Consider the following 7,106-nt stretch of genomic DNA (forward strand, 5'->3'; position numbering starts at 1 on the left):
CAGTTAAAAAGACTTAAATTAAAAAAAAAAAAAAAAAAAAAACATAAATAAAAAATCTGTGATTGTCCTAAATTAAAAATTCATCTATGTGATATAAAATAATAATAATAATTTAGAGATTATTGGGGATATGTCAAAATAACAATTTAGTATCTGTAATCAAATTCTGTCAAAATACTTGACAGATTCTAATAGTATAAAAAGGTAATTACCCCTAACTATTTTTTTGTTATTAAATAATGTTTGAAATACTACCGTTTTTATTATAAAAATAGTGTTAGGGTTATATAATTTTTACTACAAATTCATTTACAAATTGATACGACAATTTATAATTGATGAAATAATTAAGTAACAAATTTGGTTTATCAATTTCTGTTTATTATTTTTTACCTTAATGAACTGCCACATTAGTTCGGTAGAAGTTATAGTATCTTTAGTTTTCTTCTTTTATAAATTGATGTGATAATTCATAATTGGTAAAATAACAAGTTCGCCACTAATTAATTAAAGAGTAATTATTAAAAACTATTTATTATGAGAGAATATGGGCAAAATATTGGAATTAGGATCCTATTTGAACCGGAGAATATCTAGTTAGTTATAGTGGAGATGTATTTTTATCTCATCAAAAAGTAAAAAGAAAAAAATATCCCTCAAGTATAACTAAGTTGATACTCTCTAGTTCATTAGATCGTGTTCCAAATTAAATATTGATATCAATCATTTCTCATTTATTATTCTACAATTATTTCACAATACTAATTTGGCAATTCAAACCAACCATTGAATAAATCGGAACAAGATCCTCTCCATATTCAGTTTGTTATATTGCAGGAGTATTATTATTTTTTCATTTTTTGAGGAGACAAAAATACACATTAAATATAACTAATTGGATATTATCTATTTCAAATAAACTAGAGAAAATCTTAATTCAAATAAATCAATGTTAAAAATAAAATTCAAGATTTGATTGAAACTGTTACGTCAATAATATCTTTTTGTTTTTTTTAATGTGATTAGGACGGACCAAACCAAACTCATTTGTTGCACGGCATTCATGGTGGCCGGTGGAAGTTACCCCACACTCCAATTCCACATAAAAGATCTTTTTACTACAAATTTCAAAGTCATTTATTTTTTCAAAAAAAAAAAAAAAATTTCAAAGTCATTAACTCATTATAGTCAATAGATAAAGATAACTCCACTTTCCCCTAAAAATCTAAATGGCCCCGTGAGGTCAAATGGTGCTCTCTACTTTTCCAAATTTGGCCCAGAAAATGGGCTTTCACATTGGGCAGTGTGCAAGTCAAGCATTTGTCTGTTTAGTGGACCAACCGAAGGATAAAGTTTTCTTACTGTGTTTATTTTTTGAGTTTAACTTAAATAAAAGTGTTGTTTTGCAGCAATTAATAAAAAAAGACACATCACATAAAGATAAAAAAAAAAAAAGTGAAAAAATACCTACAGCCTAATGCACTTGATTTTTAACTCAACGGGGAAGACAGTTAAAATCAAAGAAAGAAAGAAGAAGACTGTGGGTCTGCGGCCAGCCTAGGTCTGGCTAGCCACCAAGACCCACGGCTGGGTCTCGTCAGCCATGGGTTTGCTAAAATACTGGCTGCCACCGTGCAAAGGCAACTTTTCTCTCTTTTTTCTTTGATTCTTTTCTAAAGGGTCTGGTTTTGGTTTTTCCTGATGGATCTCACGGTGTGAGTCTTGCTCCTGTGAGACCCACAACATTGCTCCGGCGCCATGAGTGATAGTATGGCTCCAGCATTGTGATCTCTGGTTTTAGGGTAATAAAATCTCAAAAAGAGTTAACCTTCCCTTCTAGGTTTTAGTTTTAAATCCAAAATTGAGTTTTGAGGCATTAGAATTGATTTTTGAAGTATTGGAAATGAGTTTTGTAACATTAGAATCGATTTTTTAGGCTGAGTTTGGCAGAAAAGTCGCCTGAGAGAATGAACCAAAGTCGCCGAAGAGATGACCCACGGCTGGGCCACGGCCAAACCCAGCCGTGGGTCACGCCAGACCCATGACTGCGTCTGCCGTCACCGATGAGTTTGCTCTCACCGATGGGTTCACTATCGCCAAGGTAGGTGGTTTGGTTGTTTGTTTGTTATTATATGGTGTTTTGATCTTATTTTGTTAAAATAAAATGAGTGATGTGTCACCACATGAATGGATGCTATAAAACACCCCTTTTGTGCACTGACCGCATTGTAGGAGCTCTCATATTTTTTAATTTTAATTAATTTTTTTTTTTGTTGCCAATAATCATATTTTTAAACATTATCTTTTTTAACGGCCATATTTTTCCAACAGATACAAATAAGATTACAATCAAAAATACAATTTCCTTTTCACAATTCCCTAAATTTTTTTTTTTTTTTTAAAGAAAACATTATATCAGGATCACTTTTGCAGCCTTCAATTATTCTTTGACACCTTACTTAAAAACAAAAAAAAAAATACACCAAACTACACCAAGAGTAGAACACCTGATTACATCCCCAATATTAAAACACCAAGAGTAAAACACCAAATCCTTTCTTAAAACACCCAACCCATTCAACCACGCCGGAATCCACCTAAGAGAGAGCCACCGCCCATTGTCACCGAATCCACCATGGAGAGCAACATCTATGGCTGGGTCACAGCAAGCGGCAACCCTCTCAGGCGGATCCTTTTAGGGTGAAAGAATTCCTAAATGGTTAATCTTCCCCTCTATGTTTTAATTTAGAATCCAAAAACAAGTTTTGAGGCATTAGAAATGAGTTTTAAGGCATTCAAAAGGGATTTTGAGGCTGGATTTAGCAGAAAAGTGGCCAGAGAGGATGACCGGCCGTGGGTCACGGCCGGTCACTTTTCTCTTAGGTCTTGCCGGTTAGGGTTTTTTTATTTTTTTATTTTTTATTTTTTCATTTTGATTTGGTATGGTTGTTCTCAATTTTATTTTTTGCAATTTTTTTAAATTGATGATGTGTTATACGGTAATTGGAGATTGTAAAAAAGATGTTATCAAGATGGACATGATAGTAGGGGCACTTTTTTTTTTTTTTAATAGATCATTCCTTCTTTGTTTTCTCTCTATGGCGTGCGATCATGTATACACAATGCTCTTTAATAACTCCAACTCCGATGATAAGTTGAGAATTATTACAAAAGTTGTTATGGGATATGAGCATTTAAAGAGCGAGGGCGTGTGATAATCGAGCGTGAACCGTTAAACTTGAGATTTAACAACACAATCTATTTCAGGACGTGTGATTGTCACATTTGATTCTTTGTAAAACCACCAAAGATTTTTTTCTCGATTAGTTTGCTGATTCATTAATATATCATAATTAGAAGTCAATGACCCATCAGTATATAATGATTCACCTTGTCCTTGCATGAGTTTAAAACTAATGACCCACCATACCAGCTCAGAACAGAAAGTGACACAAAGATAGTTGGAAACTTCCAACATCTCCCTTGCATTTGTCAATGGCGAAATGGAGAAAAGTACAATAAAATGTACCGGCCAGCAAGAAAGAGAATCTGCCGCTTTTGGCACATGACTCTAAATCTTTCTTTCTTTGCTTAGACCTGCAGGATGAACTAATAATATTGCAATATAAATTAAATAATTATTATTACTTTTATTCTATTAGTTTGGAGAATTAGTGATTTAATATGGTATCAGAGACAACGGTCTTGAGTTTGAACATTGTCTCCTTAGTCCATTTCAGTTAAATATTTCATGTGTTGTTCTTTTAATCAGCTTAAGCTTTTAGAACAAGTGCTGATTTAATAAATGCAAGCGGTTAGAGATGCTCTTAAAGTTAATTACTTTAGAAATCTCTTTCCATAGGGAGATGAACTCAGTTAAGTATGCAAGAATGAGTTAAAAAAATTAAGTCCCACATTGAAAAAGCAGTTACAAATACGAGTGATTAATATAGCAAGCATAATTGGGCCAAATTAATTAATATACAGACCTTCAGTAGAATTCATTTTTTAAAATTAGATTGTAAAAAGAAAGTGTCTAAAAGCTTATATATACAAAATTAAGATTACATAATTAAGATTACACTTAAATCAAGTAGAACAATTAGAATAATAACATTAACAACCAAGTGTGTAAAACCAATTTTCTCATGTGAATTTAGTCTAAAAAGAATTCTCTGAATGACATGTTTTATGATTTGTACACTACATCGAAAGGCAATCACCTTTTTTTTTTTTCTTTTTTTTTTTTATAACAGAACAATATCATAAATACAAGGATAAATGTCTTCCATCCAAACATGATATATGACTTGTTTAACTGCTGCTTTAGCTAAACCATGAGCAACTGAATTTACCTTCCTTTTAAGAAGAACTACCTGCCAAACTGTCACCATTTTAAGCACCACTCGAGTGTCTTCTACTAGTTGTCCATATTTACTCCAATTTCTCTCGCTTGATTTGACATCATTAACAATTTGGAGAGCATCACCTTCCAAAGCAATGTGCCCAAGACTCAGGTCTCAGCAAAACTCCGCGGCATATAGAACGCTCAACACTTCGGTTGCATAGTCCCTCCCTAGTCAAACTTTTTGCAGCCGTTACATCTCCCTTATAATTTCTTATTATAGATCCCAAACTCATGCACCCAATATCCTTGTCAATAGCCACACTAACTGCAGCTAGCTATATCACATTTTCTTTTAAACAACGTTATAGTTAGGTGGCAATAAAAGTACTGTATTAATTCTTGTAGTAATTAAATTAAATTCCATTATGTAGATAATGATTAGAAGTTGGATTGAAGCTACAGTCAGCTCCCTCTTTCACAAAGATTAACAAAAGTACTTATGTATGGTAACAAATTAATTAATTATATATTATGATGCTTTACTTCAGATCAGCTTGCTATTGAAGATATATAGGGTACTCCAAACACCATCATAACGATCAGAATGCTTAATTCTAGGTACCAGCAATATTGCTAATACATGCATTTTGTTATTCATGAAAGATTCAATTATTGTCACCTACAACTTTTGCTTTGGCATATTGAAATATATATAAATATATGGGTAAAGTCCACGTACCATCTCAAACTATCACCTAATTGATAATGTTTTCCTCAAACTTTTAATTGTGACAATGTCCTCCCAAACTATCAAAACATTATCAATGTCCCTCCTAAGGCTAGCAAAAAGATAAAAATGCCCTTATATTCTTCTCAATAAGACAAAAATACCCCTATAAATTCAAAAAATAAAAAAATATATATAATTTTCTTTTTTAAAAAATTTTAAACGAAAATTTTTTATTCTTTTTTTGAAAAACGATTTTTTTTTAAATGAATATTTTTTGTGAAATGATTTTTTTTTTAAACGGAAATTTTTATTTAAAAGAAACATTTTTTTTTTAAAAAAAAGTTTCTTTAAGAAAACGAAAATTGTTAATTTTTTAAAGCAGAAATTTTTATTAACAAAAAAACAAAAAAATTCATTTTTTATAACAAAAAAAAAAAACGAAATTTTCTAATTTTTAACTTATACAAAGGATTTTTTTTTTTTTTTTTAGTTTTAAGTTTTTTCTAGAAGTTTTAGTTTTAGTTTGTTTTTTTTTTTTTTTGTATTTTACTAAGGGTAGTTTTGTCATTGGGTGGAATATTGACAATTTTTGATAGTTTGGGGGGGAGGAAATTGTCACAATTGAAAGTTTGGGAGAACATTATCAATTGAGTGGTAGTTTAAGGGAGGTACGTGGACTTTTTCCTAAATACATATATATGAAATTAATTATATTTTTTAAACTTTTTTTTAACTCTATCTTTTAATTTCGTCACATGCATATGAATTAAAACTCTGATTTTGCCACTGTAGAAACTCTGAAAGATGGTTTATGCCTCAAGCATAAACGGTTTTTCCCATTACAGTGACAAATTTTTTTTATACCTAGAAATTAATCATTTTTCCTTGACCAGTATTCCTCGTCCACACCAAACACTAAAAAGTTTGAAAAATAGTTTTCCAAAAACTTTCACACCGAAACAAATGCAACCTACAAAGCGCGTTTGGCACTCCAATTTCATAAACTGAAAGTTCAATTTTAAACTAAATTGCAGAAAATAAATCATTTGGAAGTGCATTTTTTAAAAAGTTGCGATTTTCAAATTGCGGACAAGAGGTACATTTTTAAAATGCACGATTTTAAAATGTCAAATCACATTTTCAAATGGCGTGTTTTAAAATTGTTATTTTTCAATCGCACGTGTTGAAATCGCAAACTCAAATGGACTTATAGTACATCCTCGGAATTCGATACATATGATATTGATCTAACCAATATCAAGCCAAATAACTTTTCCACTAGAGCTTAGAAAAGATATTGATGTAACCAATTATATCAAACCAAATAACTTAATTCACTAGAACTTGAGCTTCCAAAGCCCAACAGCCACCCAATATAGGGGATGCTTTGTTTCTAGAAGTCTTGCCATAGGCCCGCAAAAGGGAGGGAAGGAATCAACTCAAAAGTTGGCCAAAGAGAACAGAAAGGAAGCTTGAATGGGTTTCCCTGAAAAGAAAAGCACAATAAAAAAGAAAGCCAAATTCAATAGTCAGTTTCTTTACTTTCCCAAACTTTCTGCTAACCTGACAGATAAAAAGGCTCTTATATGATGAGAAAGCCTAAGGGTATGCACAAAGCTTGGAATACAATTCATTCACTCACAATATTTTAAATTATATTAAATCCACTCTTTTAAAGGTTCTTAAATTCTTAATATATATAATAAAAAACATTATTGTGGAGCCAAAACCTGTCATTTGCTGCATAATAATTAAGATTAAGCTAACTAATAAAATTGCTACCATTGAATCACATTCTAATGAGAACTCTAGTAACATATATATTTAGATACTAAGTGGCAAACTTTCCTTTGCTTCCTTCTAAAGATATTCTTGCTTAAACAAAACCTTTCCTTGCTTGTTTTCTCCATTCACCGCCAACCCCCCCATGCAATATATACCTATATATATATATATAGCTTCTTCAAACATTTCATCATCATCCCCCAACACCCAATAACACAAATCTGACAGAAACCCAGAAAAACC

Source organism: Corylus avellana, chromosome ca4, assembly GCF_901000735.1.
Source record: "Corylus avellana chromosome ca4, CavTom2PMs-1.0".
Lineage (NCBI taxonomy): Eukaryota > Viridiplantae > Streptophyta > Magnoliopsida > Fagales > Betulaceae > Corylus > Corylus avellana.